At 39.6% G+C, this 20,253-nt stretch overlaps 1 long non-coding RNA gene across 19 annotated transcripts in view; it reads right to left on the reverse strand.

The window, feature by feature from the left end:
* LOC140630593 (uncharacterized) overlaps nt 1–20,253 on the reverse strand; it is an 88,633-nt gene that overhangs the window by 38,351 nt on the left and 30,029 nt on the right. For 9 of the 19 annotated variants that reach the window (XR_012028320.1, XR_012028314.1, XR_012028323.1 and 6 more), the window contains one exon: nt 20,092–20,126. This is a non-coding gene — a long non-coding RNA (uncharacterized lncRNA). Of the gene's footprint in view, nt 1–19,036; nt 19,352–20,091; nt 20,127–20,253 lie in introns of those variants that run through there. The other 10 variants (XR_012028329.1, XR_012028326.1, XR_012028328.1 and 7 more) reach the window with 7 other exon arrangements.

A 20,253-nucleotide genomic window follows, 5' to 3' on the forward strand; every position in this document is an offset into this window, starting at 1 on the left:
CCGCCTGTTCAATCTAGCTCTGGGCCAGTATATGTGAAGGGCAGTGGAGAACCAAAAGGTCAAGGCAGGAAATGTCAAGTAGGAAACGCCCTGGAAAGTTCTTGGAGCCATGCTCTCTCTTTTTTGTGCTGTAAGCCTATGGCTATTTCCCGTTCTTTCTTTATTGTGCTCTGTTTGGTCCCAGGAATACGCCTTTTGGAGGCAGACTCGGCTGGCAAAACCAGTCCTCACAATGAGCCTCCTCTGTGTAAAACACCCAAACCCCATGAGAGTTCAGTGAGAGTCCCCAAGGTTCTGCTCCCCACAAATGAAAGCACGCTGAGGAAACCAAACAGGGCAGAAAAACATCACGTTGTGATTCATCCCTTTGTTCATATTTCTTCTAATTTTTACAGCTTTCCTTTCTCATTCCAGAAGTAAAACGTGTGAATATTTGGAAAATACAGAAAGATAGAAAGGAAGCAAATACAAAGTACCCATATAACAAAAATCCTATAATGCTTTTTACAATTTGGGGTAAATCTCTTCAGTTATTGTTGTTTAACTATAAAATGTGCTCATTTTCTTTTGTCTTCCAGAAAGATGTATTTTTACAAAAGGCATATTTAGGTATCCCACACATAGGAATACATATAGATGTACTGCTGCAAAAAAAAAAAAAAGTATACTACATAAAGTAGACCCTATTGCAAATACGGTATTTGTTTCCCATTTTTCTAATGTGTTTTCTTCATCATTTGTGAGTCCTTTATATATTAAGAGGTCGAATCCTTTGTTAGTTACATATGTTGCAACAGTATGCCAAATTTTAGTCTCTTATTGGCTAATCCTGCTTGCATGCAAATGTTTTTAATTTTTATGTAGTTAAATGCCTTATATTTTCCTTTATAATTTATACCATTGATACTGTCTTTAGAAAACTCTCATCCACCCAAAGATATAGGAAGAATCACCTGTTCATGTTAAACTTTTATGGTTTTCTTTTCTGAAGTGAATCATTAACCCCCATGGAACTAAAGCTGGTAAAAATTGTGCAGTAAAGATCTGGCTTTGTAGTTTTCAAAAAGATGAGGCAATTACTTTAATACCATGTTTGTTTTTTGTTTTTGTTTTTTGTTTTTGGCAAATCCATCCCGTCCTCACTAAATTAAAATGCACATTCATTATATGGTAATTTTTATATGCTTGCAATCAGTTTCTGGACTTCACATGCTGCTCCGTCCATCAGTCTATCTAAACCCACATTCTTTCTCGTATTTTAATGCATATCATTTAAGTGACAGGGAAAGACCCTCTTCGTTACTCATTTTTTAGTTATTTCTGAGTGTTTATTATTCCAACTTAAGAATCATGTTGGAAATTACAAGTAAAATTCCCCCTGAGATCTTTCTGGAAATGATGGAATCAGAGCTGGAGGCAGATACAGCTTTGGGACTCCATTTTCTCTTTCTCTCATTTCTTCACTGTCTATGGGCTTCCCACATGTCTTCTTGCTTTACCAACTATTCTCTGAGGCTGTCCTGGTCTCATAACACCTTTCTTCTCTCATTGCAGATCCTCTGTCAACTGGTCCAGTTTCTTAGTATTTCTCAGTTGCCTCTTCTAAAAGCTCAGCCTAACTATTTGAAGTAGGCCATAGGTCACTGCTCAGCTGCTGGATCACTCCTCTTTGTACCAGTTGCCTTTCCTACTTCTGATCAGCTGGGGGCGAGGGATGGGATAGTAGACAGTCACATATGATAAACATGGCTATGGGCAAGGTAAATTTTCTTAGGAGAGTGTGCAGTGCAAACATTTGAACACTTGGCTGAACTAGGTTATAAATTTAAGCAGAATAAGGAGTATATAAAACTATTTTCCATGTGACTCTAAATCTTAAAAAGATAAATGATGAATTTTGATTTAAATATTTATTTATTTATTGTAGCATTTACAGAGTCCTTTAACATTTATGGAGTCCTTATAACCAGTTAGACACAGTGCTAAGTGCTTCTTAACAGTTGTATTATTAAATAGTTCTCGGTCACAAGTTAAATATTGTTCTCCCAATTTTACCACTGAGAGAACTGAGACTCGAGAAAATTAAAAAATAGAACAAAACAAAGAAACCCAAAAAAACTTACTCAAATTCACAAGGTTAATGTCAAAGTCAGAAATTGAACTAAGCCCATTTTGTCTCCAAAAGCCAAACTTTTCAGTATTACACTCCTATGCTTTCAAAAGGACTGCAGGGAACTGCATGAACATTAATGGGGTTTACCTATGGTCAGCAGGATTACAAATGACAGGATTTTCATATAAGTGAGTCCAGTGGGGTCTACACAGGCTCCAGAATCTCACCTGCCATATTTATTTATTTTTATTTTTAAAAATCTTTTATTTATTTATTTGAGAAAGAGAAAGTGAGAGAGAAAAAGGGGGTAGGGGCAGAGGCAGAGAGATAAGCAGACTCCCTGACGAGCAGGGAGCCTGACACGAGGCTCCATCCCAGGACCCTGAGATCATGACCCGAGCTGAAATCAAGAGGCAGACGCCCAACTAACTGATCCATCCCGGTGCCACCTGAATCATTAGTTTCTTACTGGTAAGTAGCCAAAGGCAAACAATGGGCAAAGACTGCAAACAGCCTAACATGTCAATATAAAAATTTTTGATTTTTATAAGTAAGCAAAGTATGGTCATTGATAGCTGATGAGCACAGAAATAACATAATAGAAGTGATGTTTTGGATTTGGGGAAAAATAAAACTATTGTGGCAGAATGTGCAGTTAGATGGCTTCTAGGACACCTTAGATAAGGAACAATAAAGGCACACACTTAATTGAAATGGAACATGAAGAAATGATTCCAAAGAATTAGAATCCCCTACTTCCACCTCTGACATAGAAAGAGCTTAAATGTTGTCACTCTTATCCTTACAACAAGACAAAGCTGGACCAACTGAAGATTAGTGCTTTTCATGGACTTGTCAGAGAATTGAAGTCGCAGAGCAAACTTCAAAATCTGGAGAAAGACATCCTGAGAGTCACAGCTCAGATCTGTTACCTGGAGCCAGTAAGTAGCAGGAATGTTTAAATTTGAAGAAATGATGGAGACAGAGAATAGACCAGCCCAAGAGTGAGAAAATCATGGAAGCCACAGTTTTAGGAGGTGGGACATACTTTCATAGGTTTTACCTTTAGGAACCCCATCATGTTGTCAGAATGTCAGAATGAAGAGCTAAAAAATATCTCCTCACAGCCCAGGTAAGCAGAGGAAAGGAGTATTGTGGAATAAGCCTGAGCAGTCTCTGTAATGAAGTCCTAATCTTTAGGGAAAAGACTTTCCAGAGCCTTATCTTACCTGGGGGATGGGCATTTCTGTGATTATAGCCTCCTGTATACTTTCTGTCTACCTAAGGGTGTAAGGAGGAGAAAGGAAGCTAAGAAACACCAGCCTATGACACTGAAGGTCACAGCACAGGGACATAGGCACATTAAAAGAATGAGATTAAATCATAAAGTCATAGAACACCTTCCTTCCCCACACTGTGACACTATACCAATAGGGCTCTAGTGTAATAACAGTGGATCACAGCTGAAAGAGCTACTAGACACATATTCTATCTAAGGAGTTCCTAAGAGAGCCCAAAGTCAACAGGGGAGATAAAAACAAGGATGCCAGAGGTAATTGAAACCTCTAGCAACTACAGCAACCATTAAACATAGCTCAATATCTAGCCAGATGAACAGTCTATTTACCTCAGTTCCTATTATCTCTTTATATCATGTCTGGCTTTCAACAGAAAATTACTAAGCATGACAAAAATTGATGAAAAAAAAGCCCACAATGTAAAAACACAACACAAGCATCAGAACTACACTAAGATATAGAAACAGATTTGAAACTATCAGACTGAGAAGTTAAAATCATTGAGATTAATTATTATATTAATATACTCTAACAAAGGCATAGATAACATGAGAAAAAAAGAGGGGTAAGAAAACAAAGATGGATACACTAAGAATGAAAAGGGAGATGTCTGGGTGGCTCAGTGGTTAAGTGTTTACCTTTGGCTCAGGGCGTGATCCCAGTCTGGGGATCGAGTCCCACATCGGGCTCCCTGAAGGCAGCCTGCATCTCCCTCTGCCTGTGCCTCTGCCTCTCTCTCTCTCTGTCTCTCATGAATAAATAAGTAAAAACTAAAGAAAAAAAATAAAAAGGAAATGTTGGACTTCAAAAACACTATAACAGAATGAAGAATGCCTTTGATGGGCTCCTCAGTAGACTGGACACAGCTTAGGAAAGAATCAGTAAGTATGAAGATATGTTAACTGAAACAGTTAACCAAATCCCAGATCCAAGAAGTTCAGCGAACACCAAGGAATGTAAATATCCCAAAATTGACATCGATGCAAGCTATATTCAAACTGCAGAAGACCAAAGACAAATTGAAAATCTTGAAGCAGGTTGGGAATGGGGCAGTTTTTCTAATAGAGAAACAGGGTAAGAATTACAGTGGATTTGTCATCAGAAACCACACAAACAAGAAGAGAATAGAATAGCATATTAAAAGTATGAAAAAGAAGCAAACAAAAACAACAATCTCAAAATTCTAAATCAGCAAAACTGTTCTTCAAAAGTGAAGAGGGAATCAACACCTTCTTTGACAAATAAAAACTGAGGAAATTTACCACCACCAGGCCTTCCTTGCAAGAAAAGAAACACTTCAGGCAGAAGAAAAATGAGTTAGAGACTCAGATCTACAGAAAGAAAGGAGGAGCATTGGAGAATAATTACATGAAGGAAAACAAAATATTTTATTTGTATTATTCTTAGCTGATCGAAAATATAACTCTTTGAAGAAAATATATTTTATGTTTAATATAAATTAATATTTTATATGGGGTACCTGGGTGTCTCAGTGGTTGAGCATCTGCCTCCAGCTCACGGCATGATCCTGGGGTCCCAGGATCAAATCCCTTTTTTTTTTTAAAGATTTTATTTATTTATTTATAAGAGACACAGAAAGAGAGAGACAGAAGCAGAGACACAGGAAGAGGGAGAAGCAGGCTCCATGCAGGGAGCCTGAAGTGGGACTCGATCTTGGGACTCCAGGATCATGTCCTGGGCTGAAGGTAGGTGCTAAACCACTGAGCCACCCAGGGATCCCCCTGGAATCAAGCCCTGCATCAGGCTTCCCACAGGGAGCCTGCTTCTCCCTCTGCCTAAGCCTCTCTCTCTGTGTCTCTCATGAATAAATAAATAAAATCTTTAATATATATAATTTAATATTTTATAATATTTATATTGAATATAAAATATGATTTATATATTATTATATTATATACTATTAATACAATAATATATTCTGTTATTATAGCTGTGGATAAGTGAAGCAAATAACAGCAAAGTCATAAAGAGCAGAGGGAGAAATTAGGGATACTCTGTTATAAGGTACCTGTAATACATGTGGAGTGGTTTGGTGTTATTTGAAGATGGACTTCGATTATTTAAAGATGTATATTACAAACTCTAGGGCAACCACTATTTTTTTAAAGTATAGTTTATATTCAAGGGAAGGAGATAAAATGGAATCATATAATATGTTCAGTTAAAAGCAGAGAAGGCAGAAAAAGAGGAATGGAATGAAGAGCAACGAAAACATTTGCAAGCATGCTAGGTATTAACAAAGTTATATCAATAGTCATGTTAAATGTAAATGGTCTAAATACAGGATTGAAAAGACAAGATTGTCAGAGTAGATAAAACACAAGACCCCAACTATATGTTATTTACAAGGAATGTACATTAAAGACACATATAGATTAAAAATAAGAGAATTGAGAAAGAGATACCCTGCTAACACTTATTAAAACAAGCTGTAATAGTTATGTTAATTTCAAACAAAGCAATTTCAGATCAAGGATAATTATTAGAGATAAAGAGACATAATGCATAGTGAAGAAGGCATTAATTGTCCAAGAATATATATTAATCCTAAATGAGTATGCACCTAACAACAAAGCAACAAAATATGTGAAACAAAAACTTTAAGGAAATATAGAAAAATCACTACCATAGTGGGAGAGTTCAGCACCCTTCTATCAATTAATGATAGGTCAAAACATCAGTAAAGATATAGCTGACCTGAAAGTATTATCCATCAAATTGTTCTCTTTGGCATTTATAGAATATCTCTCCCAACAACAGCCAATTACAACATTTTTCTCTAGATCACATGGAACATTCACCAAAATAGATTAAATTCTGGTGCATAAAACAAACCTTAACACATTTAAAAGAATAACAATCATGCAAAGTATGCCCTCAGATCATTACGAAATTAAACCCAAATCATGAACAGAAAGATAGTGGAAAAAATTCTCAAATTTTTGGACATTAAACAACACAATTCTAAATAACACAAAGTGTAAGTCTCAAAATAGATTTTAAAAAATTTCTAAACCAAATGAAAATACAGTCTCTCAAAATTTGTGTGACACAACAAAAGCACTGAGTGGAGGGAAATTTGTAGCTTTAAATGCCTATATTTAAAAAGTAAAGTTTTGAAAAGCAATCATTGAAGCTTCCTTCTCAGGAACTGGAGAAAGGAGAGCAATTTAGAGTTAAAATAAGCAGGAAAGGGGCACCTGGCTGGCTCAGTGGTTGAGCATCTGCCTTTGGCTCACTCAGGTCATGATCCTGGGGTCCTGGGATCAAGTCCCACATCAGGCTCCCTGCAGGAAGCCTGCTTCTCCCTCTGCCTATGTCCCTGCCTCTCTCTGTGTCTCTCATGAATAAAGAAAATCTTAAAAGAAAGAAGAAGAAGCAGAAGGAGAGAGACAGTAAAGATTAGATCAAAATCAGTAAAACTGGAAACAGGAAAACAGTAAGAAAAATCAACAAAATTCAAAACTGGTTCATTGAAAAGATCCATAAAACTGATAAACCTAGGGGAGCCTGGGTGGCTCAGTGGTTGAGTGTCTGTCTTTGGCTCAAGTCATGATTCCAGGGTTCTGGGATTGAGCCCTGCATCGGGCTCTCTGCTCAGCGGGGAATCTGCTTTTCCCTCTGCCCCTCTCCACTGCTCTTGCCCTCTCTCAAATAAATAAATAAAATCTAAAACAACAACAACAAACAACACAACCTGATATACCTCTAGCCCTGCTAAACAGGAATAAAAGAAAAAAAGACGCAATTTACCAATATCAGAAGTGAAAGAGGGGCACTATTACTGATCCCATGGACAAAAAGAATGACAAAGGATGAGTCTATTGAATTTAGTGAATGGCTTGACCCATTCAGTGAAGGAAAGATAAGAACCAGTGCAGATGACAGGTGATCATTTTGTTAACAGAAAGAAGAATGAGATAGTTTCTAGAGGAATATGTTACATCTCAGGAGAGTCAGTGAGTGCTGTGGAACCACCAGTAAAGGGATGCAGGGAAGAAGGTGGATAAACAAACCAGGGTCAGGACTGGGGAAACAACATGGCTGTGGGGCTGGGCCACTACCCCACACAGAGGAGAGTACCTGATGCTTCACAATTACTGGGGAGCAGGTCTTTTTCCAAATTTTCCAAATCACCTTGAACAAACATACAATGTATGTAAAAACAATATACTTGCTCTCCATGTGGGGTTTTAAGGAAAGCCTCCTAGGAAAGGCCCTCCTGCCCCCAAACAAAAGGCTGAGCTTAGGACCCTCCTGTGTAGAAATTCTGAAGTGACCGTCAAGTGTCACCAGTGAAACCTAACTTTGGTATCCTAGGGAGCTCCCTGTAAGATAGGCCATAGTTATAAGGGCATATCCAGAATGATAAACACCAGTGTAGATAGGTAACATTATGGCTGCAGCTGAGCAGAGGGCCAGTCACCATCCAGAGGACAGGAGGACAGTCCAAGCCCCCAGCAGGAGTTTTAAGAGTCAGGTGATAGTCAGCATGCTAGTGGACAAGGCTGCATGGGGGAACAGAGGGTATGGAAAGGAAGGCAGAAAAACCCAGTGGTATAGACAGGACAAGCAATAACATCAGTAGAGAAAGACTCTCACATACCTCTTCATGTCTAAAACAAAAAACTATGTTCCAGTCCCAAGCTTCAAGTCATTTCATCATAATACTGTCAGAGCAATTATTTAATATAAGTCAGAGCAACCACTTAATATAGCTAATAAAGTCATGCAACTTGTAAGTGACAGAGCTGGTCCTTGAGTTAAAAGTCTGTCTCCACCATCACATGGACTTCCTACCATGCCCAATCACTTTTGTCCACTGCTGTGTCTCCTGGCACCATGGTCCTTCAGCCAGTAAGCTGGAACTTATGCAAATTCCTAATCCTTTGTGAGCAAGCACACATTAACTTCTCTAGAGTTTATTCCTGATGTGGGGTTAGTAATAATAATAATATCAACATTAGCAGTTGTTGGGCAGATGTTGCATGAGTCATTCGGCTAATTGTCAGAGTACTTTTCAGAATCTTACAGGCTATACACACATTTGGGTAAAAGATTTTGTGAAGTTGTATATGTTGGGGCCATCCGAAACACATGGATTCACAGGATAATATTTATTTAATCATCAAAAAAGAAAGAAATCCTGCTATGTGTGGCAACATGGAGTTATCTTGCCTTGAGGGTATGAGGCTAAATCAGATGGAGAAAGGCAGATACTACATTTATAGGTGAGCTTATTTATATGTGGAATCTAAAAATAAATAAGTAAATAAATAACTCGTGGATACAGAGAACAGATCGATGGTTTTCCAGGCAGGGATGGAGGATGGGCAAAATGGGTGAAAATGCTCCAAAGGTACCAAATTCCAGTTATAAGGTAAATAAATCCTAAAAAATAAAATAAGCATATAGAATAATAAAAGCCATGAATATCAGTGAAGTCTCCAGAGGAGAAAATTTAGAGTGTAAATGTAAATATAGAGGAAAAAATAAAGAAGCAAAGGAAGTCTCTTACAGTGACTTGCAGTAGGAAAGTCTATAGCATGTATTGTCATATACTCCAAGCGCAGCAAAGTCTCAAGAGACCATGAAAATCAATGTTGCTAAGAGGCCCAGAAAGTTCAAGGAAATCCAAGTAACTGGAAGTGACTAGAAGGGGGCCATTGGTCATCTTGATTAGAGGATTATTGGAGAAGTTGTTGGCAAGGACCTCATACTGCACGAGTCAAGGTTGGCTTAAGCAGATGGCACATGTGGTCCAAAGCTTGAGGCAGAGAATGCACAATCTGCCTTAGGATCTGGGCAGAAAGGCAGAGTAAGCAGTAGCTAAGGGGAAGAGCAGTTTTCTTTATAGCTGATGGGATTTGGGCAGAAAAAGAGTGGAGATGTGATAAATAGATAGGCGTAGCTTTGGAAACATGGCTCCCAGATGCTGAGCATGAACGGGACCAGGAGCACGGCTACGGGTGTGAGAGAGTCACCTAGACGCAGAGCCATCTTACAATGCAGAATGGGATGGACGGACTTACAGAGATGGTTTATCTTGTTAGATGAGACTTCAAGTCAGATTTTCCATCATATGCATGTCTCAGGAGTAAGCTGTGCCCCAGCGGTCTCAAACCCAAATACCTACCAGGGCCAGGAAAGTAATAACATTTGCAATTATTTAAGATTCGCAATGATTTAAAAGTCTTGGACTTCCACAAAGCTGTGTGCTCCCTCACATGATTCTTGAAACATGAGATGGTTTTAATGCTTCTCTGGCTTTCTCGATTTTGATAGAGACATGGTCAGAAGGAAGAGTTTCCCTTGAGTGAGAAAAGCAATACTCCTTGTGCACTGATCAAGGCAACTGATGCTTGGTCTCTGAATCAAGGAGACAACACGGAGTGGTCCAGGTCTGAGGGGACCTAGAGAGTATGTAGTAAAGGGAATGGTCATTCCTCAGTTCCTATTCACTGCTCTCATGTGTCGGGAGGGTGCGGGAGGGATGTAGTCAGAAACTGTCATATCTCCCGACATTTTAAGAAAAGCCAGGACCCTAGATGTTTATGTGAAATATCCTGATTGTTGTATGTTGGCTCAGTTGAAAAACAAAACAAGACTGATGAAGCCATCTGGGCACCAGACCTGCCCACGCATCAATCTGCATCTTCTGTTGTACACATTCAATTCAACCTGTCACAAACCTGGGAGACGGCTTTTGATACCTGAGAGTCGAAGTTAGTTGTGGTTTCCTTTGGTTGCACTGATTAAAGGGAAAGAGGAAAGAAATCCTTCAAAGCCAAGTGAGTGGTCGGGATTAACGGTTTACCAGGACAATTGATAATGAGAAAACCCAGCAAGGGGCTGGGAGTAAACAGGTTCTACAACAGTTGAACGGTCGTTGGTCTGATTTTGATGGCAGGACACGTTCTTGTGGTCCTTAAATCGTGTTGAGCTAGCGTTCGCTTTCCTTACCAAGATGAATCTACACGTACTGGGAATCCAACGAGGGGGTATTCCAGTGAAATGTGATGCCAACATTAGAGGCATAACGATTTAGAAAAATACTTAATTATTTTGGGAATTTCTTGCATTGTATTGGTGGCTGTTCCAAACAATATTATTGGACTTCCCAGCTTTAAAATGGTTTAAGGTATTATATACCCCATGATTCTATGACTTCATCAATTATATTTATTATTATTTTTTCATTTCCTAAAACAGAAGCTTATTTTACCTAAAGCTGTGTTGTTTAAATTCTGGAGTAACAGAAATTAACACCATAGGAGGGCTGGGACTCTGGCTGAAGGAATGTTAGGAGATGTGGGGTTGTTTCCTGATTGCATTCACACCAAGGGAGCCAAGAAATATCCTCATCTGTGCTTGTTTCAGAGATTTCACAAAGATATTCCAAAATCCCAAATGGTAATATTTGCCCAGATCACCCTTCCCTTTGTGGTGGAGACTGTTGATTGTCTTTTAATACCCATTCCTACCAGGATAGTAGAATTTTAGCTGAGTACCAGATTCCTCACAAGGGGACAAAATTTCCAGTGTTTCCTGGCATCTGGATGTAGCATGTGACTCAGTTTGGTCCATGTATGTGATAGAAGAAGGCCACTTTCAGGAATCCTCTTTGAGGGACATTTGTCTTCTTCCTCTGCTTAGCCTTCTGCAAATTACTGCCTGGAATATAGATGCTGCCATCTTGGATCACAAGGATGAGAGCATCATTCTACCAATGAAAAAATGTGATCTGGAATAGGAAATCCAATGATATTCTGCAGCAGAGCTTCCTACCTCTCTAGCCTATATGCTCACGGATGACTTCCATCCTGAGCAACATACCTTCCCACTTAACACGATTACTAGAATCATCGAAAGTTAGTGTTGAGATGAGACAACTCTGTGATAATCCATCACAACTGTGCCTTCACTTTTTGTCTTAAGGCATCTAATCTCACTCTTTGGTGCTTTAAACAACCCATGACCAGACTCCTTGATACCCCCAATTTAATTTTTAGAAGGTTAAATTGATTTGCTGGATAAGCCAGAGCATCTATTCTCTACCTTTTCCAACAAAACTTGACTTATAGTTTTAAGAACCAAAACCAACAATCAACTGGAAACTGGACAAGAGTACTTTTGCAACCCCACATACTTTCTTTTTTTCAATTGGCTTTTCTTACTGCTTTATTCCACCAGGTAAATATTAAAATTGTCGTATTAAGTTTCCCCAGAAACCATGAAGAATTTTTTGGCAATTCATTAAATTTATGTTCACTCAAAAAGAATCTATCACGTTTCTATAGTAAACCTTTTCTTCCAAGGAAATATTTCCAAGTAGTCACTCAAGTTTTCTTCTCAGTTTGTAGGTATAGAATTTACAAATTTCTCATTAGGCTAATTCCTATATATTTTTATAATTAAATTAATTAAAATTTGTGTATATTTATGTTTCTATTGAACTGCCAATTTATTATTTGGTATTTTGATCTTAATACAGCATAAACCTAAGCAAATACTTGACAGAAAAAAAAAAGACTGGACTATAAACTAATAAATGTTAAAAAAAATTACTGTTACTAAAAGAAGTGAAAATTGCACTGTGAATGTTCTGGTGATTTTGTACATGACGAAATTTAAAATTAGGAATGTCTTATTTTAAATGGAGGGATATCATACCTTCAAATGTGTTTTTTCAAGGCTTTGTCTCATTTTGACAGTTCAACTCTTTATATCATTTACTGATCTGAAAACATTGACGTTTCTATTCCTCTTTTATAAAATTGGAAGACTCATGAGTTTAAAAAATAAATGCTCCTGATTATTTAGTTTATCCCTCTCATTTTATGCACTATGAAGGAGGCCAAGAAAGATAATGCGCCTTGGCCAAGATCACCTAATTATTCTTTTTTAATGAGGGCATCAACATGTACCTTAAAAGTGGAAGTAGTTTATTGTCCAATAAGCAGGGTTTGAACCTTGGACTGCCCACATCCAAACTGAGTAGCTATGGCCCCTCTGCATCTCAGCAGCCTGCTTTGTAAAAGCTCTGCAGCATGACATCAAACTTGTAGGGTTGTCCTGAGGATTACATAGCAAGTTGCGTTAAAGATGCTTGGTTCATGACTGAGCACAGGACACTACCTGCCCTTTGCCCCATCCACCCCTGGAGTGAGGAAGGATACTGCCAACAGATACAGAAGGGAATTCTGCATGCAACAGAGGTGATTACATTATCCCAACAGCTACGGGGAAAATTGGGAAAATACTCCTCATTCAAAGAATCATTAGAAATAAGATAATGAGGTTGCCCCAAATGTGGCAGAAGATATTTACACTTGAAACCCTAGAGATGATTAGTGGCGGGTATCCGGCATTGCTGTGAAGTTTCTGTGTGAGTCTAAAGCTTGTTTTCAGCCAAGGCATCACAGAGTGCCTCTAAGGTGGGGAGTTAACAAGTTGAATTTGAAGCCACTTTAATATATAGTCACACATTTTGTCTCCTTACTTTTCCAGAGCAATCAATCGCTGGAGAGTATATAACATACTCAGGACTTTTGTGTATGGAGGATCTAGTTGCCAATTAGTGTTTTCTCCATACCAGGTCCCACAGCGTGCAAGTCTGTCCCATGAAACTTTGGCCTCGTTTCAGGTGTTCAGTCCTGGAAGGACACAGAAGAGCAACATGCACTGCACGAAGCCTTGTGCCCTAGGAGGCAGTGACGGAGACACACGCCAGGTCCAGAAAAGCACGGCGTCCTGCCGGCTCTTAAATAATCAATTCCGACAATCACAGATGGAGCAGAATTTATACACAGGAAATGTCAGTCAGAGAATGTCTCTGCATAGTATCAAGAAGGCTCACTTTGTGAACCTAGGAGCTTCTAGTGTCACTTGTCAGAAAAGGCTGATTATGCTTATGTTTGTTGTTTTCTCTCTGTGAAAACTTCCCTTCTCTCCATGTGGTGTTTGGGTCAGGTTACACCTGGAGTCCCTTTATTTTGTTGGTTATCTAGACACTACGAGGAACATGTTACTCAAAGTCACCCTGTCACAGAACAGTTCTCTGAGCAGTATTCTATTGTTTCTGACCTGAAATCCAGAGATAACTAATCATCCCAGTAAGCATGGTTTGGGAGTTCATTCAACTGAGACTATTCTGGTGCCTGGAGAAAATCAACTAGCTGAGTCGCTACACTAGTGGAATGGGGCCTCACCCCAGCAAAACAAAATTACATATGTGGTAAAAAAATAATAATAATATTTTAATTTCTTTCCATCTTATGTATTCCCTTTTTCACATAATTTTGAATTCTACTTCATTGGAGAATATTAAAGGTATAAGGTATGTGTTCTTTTTTCTTTAAGATTTATTCATTCATTTATTTAAGAGAGAGAAAGAAAGCATGCTTGAGAGCACAAGTGGGGGAGAAGGAGAAGCAGGCTCCCCACCGAGCAGGGAACCCGATCCCAGGACCCTGAGATCATGACCTGAGCAGCCGTGAAACTGACTGAGCCACCCAGGCGCCCCTATGTTATGTGTTCTTTTGTAAAAGTCCCTCCTCATCTGAAAAACAGCTTTGTCATATTAATCCCCATTCATGCATCCAAATAGAGTAACTGTAAAGTCGCGAGGTAAATCATACAGGAAAAAAGGCCAATATCGAACTAAACAAAAAACTAACATTTCCAAGTGTCCAAAACACCACAAGAAAACTTAAAAGTAAAATGTGAGCTGGAACAAAATGAAGGCACATATCCTCAGTAAATGTGTATCTATCAAAACACAAGTAGGAACTCTTACCCCCAAAGCAAAAGGCATAAAGAATTTACAAATGAAGACACAGAAGTGGCCATTGAACACAACACGGTTCACATTCGATACTAATCGAATAATGGATAGCAAAGCAGGAATGAAATCAGACAATTAAAAATTAAAACCCATTTTTACATCTCATTCATCAAATTGATACAGACTTCCATGTTTGGCAGTATCACTCGCTGACAAGAATGTGGAGAAATAGGTGGTGCCATGCCTTGCCAACAGGGGCAGAAAGTTTTATGACTAACACGAAGAACATTTTGTCAATAGCCTGTAAAACTGAAATGCATAAATCTTATCACTCAGAGATTCCATCCTCAGTCATTATCCTCAAGAAATATTTGTACACAAACATGGAGAGCATTGCTTGGAACCACCGAACGCAAACATGGTACAATCTTATACAGCAGTTACAAGGCTTTAAATAATCTTGTCCACAAGTTGACCCTTAAGTAACAAAAGAAACTTTTACCAATACATATTTCTCTTTTTAACATATATAATGGGAAGAGCTAAAAAAGCATATTGTTGATTGAAGAAGCATTACAGAAGATGGGTATGGTATTTTACCATATATATAAATTTAGAACACACGCAAGTAATGTACTAGTTAGCATTCATTGTTAATCTGTATTTCAACTCTATCAGCAGTGCTTCATTTCCTCCACTACAGATAGATAGAGAAAATGTTATAAAATGTTAATCATCCTCATTTCTAGGCACAAGGATTTTTTTAAGACTTTATTTATGTATGTATTTATTTATTAAAAGAGAGAGCACGAGTGGGGGTGAAAAGGAGCAGAGGGAGAGGGAGAGAGAGAATTTTAAGCAGACTTGTGCTCACCAAGATAGGGCTCAATCCCACAAATCTGAGATCATGACCTGAGCTAAAATCAAGAGCCTGAAGTTTGGGATCTCTGGGTGGCTCAGTGGTTTAATGCCTGCCTTTGGCCCAGGACGTGATCCTAGAATCCCAGGATTGAATCCCACATCGGGCTCCCTGCGTGGAGCCTGCTTCTCCCTCTGCTTGTGTCTCTGCCTCTTTCTCTCTCTCTCTCTCTCTCTCTCTCTCTGTGTCTTTCATGAGTAAATAAAATCTTTAAAAAAAAAAAGTGTCAGAACTTTAATCAACTGAGCCTACCCAGTTGCCCCACAGAGATGGTTTGTATCTTTTTTTTTTTTTTAATTTTAGGAAAGTGAAAGAAAATCTGATTTTAAAAAGTCAAGAAAGATCCACTGACCAAGGATATAAAGAGGTAATCTGCAGAAGAGAGGTGCAAGTAAAAATATATTCAACAACACTGTTAGCCAAAGGGCTGCAAATTCAAACTACAGTTGATACAGATTTTTGATGAAGTGTGGGGTGCATGGTGGGCATACGGCCTCAGGAAGCCTGAAGTAGGTGGGATAAAACCCCTTCCTACAATTTCCATTTCTACAACCTTGACCCTGGGGGAGCCAGATACTGTGAACTGAGCAGAAGAAGGAGGATTGAAAAGGATGAGAGACATAGAACAGAATTCGCCCTTTCCAAACTCTGCTGCTCCCGAGGGCCTCAAGTCAGGTCTGATATCTGGGAGAGGAAAAGTGTTGAATTACATAAGAAGTTTTAAATTTGACATTAGGGCTTCCTCCATGTGAACGTGTAACCTTAATGAGAATATTCTTACAACTAATGGGACAGATTCAAGATGGCATCCTGAGGCTTGGCTACGTTTGATTCCTTAGAGTTGAAGTCAAGGATAGAAAAATGGAAACAAAACAGCATCCACCGACAACCCAGATATGCCAAAGACCAGAAGCTTGAAAAATGAGTCACATTTTGATAGAGTAACCTTCTGTCTGGCTTGCCAGGCCAGTCTCTGATTATGCTTGTTTTTCCAGAGTCATTTATTGAAAACACTTCTTTTATTCTAGGAAGTGTCCCAGCTTGGACAATGACGAGACTCATGAAGATGAAGCCACTTGTCCAAGGACAGTCAGCTAAAAAGAGTCAGCACTGGAAATGAAACCGGGTATGTTGGGCTCCATTCTGCATTCTTTCAGTGCTATTAAATATCACAAATCTGAACTAGTAGCCCGAACAGTAAAGTTTTGCAAATGAAGTTTTAAGAAAACATGAATTATAAAAAGTACTTTCAAGATTATACCATACTTTTTACTTAAGCCAATAATTGTTGCCACATAGGAGCCCCGGAGGATTGGTCTTAATGAATAAATAAGTAAGATATACATATAACAGAAGCAGCTGGTTCTAAAGAGATTGAAATATGTATTTTCTTAAGTATATCAAACATGTAGGGTTTGCATTTTCCATCTGCCTACATGTTTTCCCCATTAGCCAAACAAAGGTAAACGTCTATGTTTGAGTGGTCATGAATTTCAAATTAGTAGAGTTCAGATTAAATTGTTTTTATGCGTATTAATAAAACTAATGAAATGGGATCAGTATTCACAAAAGCTTAAAATATCAAGCAATAATTTTAATACCATGTAAAACAGCATAAGCTGTGTAAAAATTATATATCACTTCCTTTAAAATATCAAATTACAAAATTGTGGCCCTTTTTAAAGAGAAGGAAACTTGAGTGTGTATTTGCAAAGAATTCATCCTTAGGGACATATTTTGAAATATTAAAAATATCTGAAAACCACATACACCTCATTGTGCGAGCTGCATTTATACAGGCTTATATGTGAATGTCCGCTGATTTATTTAATCTCACGATTTATTTGCAAATGCGCTGTTGTGTTTTTTTAGATTGAAAAGGAGTGTTTCCCAAACTAGGAGGCAATTCTTCAACTTCTGTCTCTCTAAACTATGTCTTGGAGGGAAATTTCCGAGAGCTCACTACTAAGACGGGACAGTAGAGAGAAGAGAAGTCTTGTGTTTGTCCCTGCTACCCCTCATCAGTTGTTTGACCCTGGGCAAACCTTTAAACCTCTCTGAGCCACAACTTTTCTTTCATGTAAAACTGGAAAGTTCCCGTCTCACCATTTTCAATTAGGCTGAAAACTCGACGTAAGCTCGTATGTGTATGGCAATGCCTTCCAAAGTACCTTTAGAAAAATAAGACTCTTCCATTGTCAAAGGACCATAGAAATTTAGTGTATTATTGCTGTTGGAATCTGTTTCTTCCAAAAAATACTGACCTTGAGCAACGAAGAACACTTCCTATCATGGGGCTCTGAGAATTCCGAAAGCAAAGAAAGGGGAGGACAGGCTAGCAGAGGTGGGAGGCAGAATTAGAAGGCCCCACGGAGGAATGAATCAACTCTCCACAGATCCCTGCTTTTCAAAAGGTGCACGTGTTGGGGCGGATAAATCCTCAGGAAAGCTCACGGTCTGACAAGTTCAACCACAGTTGCCAATCTCCGCAGAAATGCTAACCAAGCCCTCCGGAGCTTGGGGAGGGAACTCCCGCCTTGGCCCAGACTCTCCGCGTTCTGCAACTGATCTTCCCCAAGTCCTTTAATGAAGGCTGACACTTGGCAGAGGTGGGGAGAAGAGAGGCACATGCTCTTAATGAGCTCTCATTCCTAAGAGGCTTTGGCATCGCGGGAGCATACTTTCTGCCATGTGCTTCCTCTAGTTATCTGTTCCCCTGCTCTTGGGGTGCAGGGGGCTGCTGTTAGCCAGGGGCAGAGATACCACATTGGGCCATGTCCGGCTGGAGACCCTGGGCGTCAGCACTCTTTGCCAGGGTTCAGATGGAGGGGAGAACTGGTGATCTTCAGTACTCTTCAGAACTCTGGGGATCCTCGGTACACTGAGTCTGCGTCTTCCGAAGAGCAGGTGCTGGCTGGGCAGGCAGGGAAACACACCTGTGATGGGCAGCCAGTCACACGTGATGTCCAGCCTTCTGCGCAAGAAGCCACCCCGAACATCGTCTTATTGGCTCAAGAAGAGAGCACTCCCTTGCCCCCAGGAGTCTCGAACAGTGGCTCCCCAAGTGACTATTGCTCTAGGGCTTAAGTGGCATGACAGGCTTGTGAATTCATTCATTTGAGCCCTCACTGTTGTCCAATCATCCTCTTCCCATATTGTGAGGACTGCGGGTTGGAACTAGGGTTGGAATTCGCTGGAGCCTGGATTCTACTGAGAGGAGGCAGATAACAAAACCATCTGACCCACAAGATCTGCAGAGAATCTGCTTAATATTTGGGGGAAAACCGGGTCTGGTGTTAGGAAACACCACTCCTGAAAGGGCAGTCAGGAAGACCCATTCGAGGTGGTGTTGTCTGAGCTAAGATACATGATAAATGAACAGGACGTGGTTACAGAGAGGGTGAAGAGCATGCCAGGCAGGGAGGGGTGTGCACAGGGAGAGGGAGAAGGCTCTGGAAGTGAAGGACTATGTGGGGAGGTGCTCTGTAAGCCACAAGGCACAGGAGAGCAATGTTTAATCAGCATCATTATGTGGATGGTCCTTGTCTTGCACCCTTCTGACTGTATTTTCTACAGAAGGAAGCCAGCTAGGTGGCTGCTGGTAGTCGGCCCCCTTGTGCTCACATAGGTGGCACCCTTCACTTAGCCTGCACTGCTGTCATTATGGATTGTCTCATCCTTCCCCTTCTAAGAGTTCCCTGAAGGCAGACACTTTGCCTTTTGGTGTTGTGGCATTAATACCTGGTAGAGTGATTTCATATAAGATAGGCACCTTATAAATATTTGCCAAATGTATGAATGAAGAAGCTGGCGCCTGTGGCGGTGTGGAAGAGCAGGCTGCTTTCCAGGAGGCTGAGGGAGAGAGAGAGAGTGGATGAAATTCTTTTCTCTTCCCCCAGTTTTATTGACACATAATTGGCAACACAACAGCATATAAATGTGAGGTGCGTGAAGAAGAAATGATTTGTGAAAATCTCATTGCAAAGCTGTAGGGAGAGTTAGTTCCATGAGAATCTGTCACCACAGGTCCATCCTGGTGGCCCTGGGATGTGTCCCGTCTCTTTCTCCAGGTGTGGATTAAAAAAAAAAAAAAAGATACTTTTTCCGTTACTTTTTTTTCTTTTCCTTCTCAGTTGGGAGGAAGGATCCATTTTCTCCATACAGACCAAATGTAGTCTCTGCAAGTTATAGTACAAGGTATCATGAAATCCATGCTAAGTAAAGGAAAAGCAAGAACAAAAAGACAAAAGCTGAGAATGTGCAAGAGAAGAGAATAAAATTCTAGCTCTTTGATGATCACATCCTTTCCACGATGGCCAATCTCTGCTACCTTGATTTCATGAATGAGACTCAAGAGCAAGTCTGTAACGTGGGCTGTCTCGAGGTTCAGATTTCATATGGCAGTTATCTTACATTATTTGAAATGCCAATTGATTATTAGAAACACATTTCTTTAGCTCTGAGTACCATGTAATAGACAGGTAACTATTATACCGTTGTTAAACCCCAGTAAATACCGCTTATTGGAAACACATTTCTTTCAACTCAGCAATATGATTGTGTATGTATCTATTACAGAAATCTTGAAACTCTATCAATTGGTGCCAAAAACACATCTCTTTTCTTTTGAATTCGTAAGGCTGAAGATATTGTCTCAGATGGGCTGCGATTAAATCCGCAATAAGCATCTCCGTAATAAATGATGACGGGCATGGCCCAAGCTTGGGCAGTTTGTGTAATCACTCAGAATAATAACAAGAGCACTCCACACATTAAAAGCAGATTTGTTCAAAGCATGTTGGCCACTTTGCGTCTAGACTGAACTACTGCTGGCTCAAATGTTCTGGACAAAAATTTGTAGCAGCAAAACCTTTTTCGGGGCAAATGAATCGCTCTTGTGGCTTGGGTGCATATTTTTTTTTTCTCCCCAGTAGATCTATCATAACATTCTTACCTTTTGGTACTGGAGCGAAGCTCTGGAGCTCTGGACTATCCGTTAGGCCCAGGTTGCATAATTAAAGAAGAAAAAGGAACAGAGTTTAAAGAGATGAAAGGAGCCAAGCCATCCCTTCGTCTAACATACTCATGCTACACAGATTCACAAATGGAGGCGACT

This window comes from Canis lupus, chromosome 3 (assembly GCF_048164855.1).
Source record: "Canis lupus baileyi chromosome 3, mCanLup2.hap1, whole genome shotgun sequence".
Taxonomy (NCBI): Eukaryota; Metazoa; Chordata; class Mammalia; order Carnivora; family Canidae; genus Canis; species Canis lupus.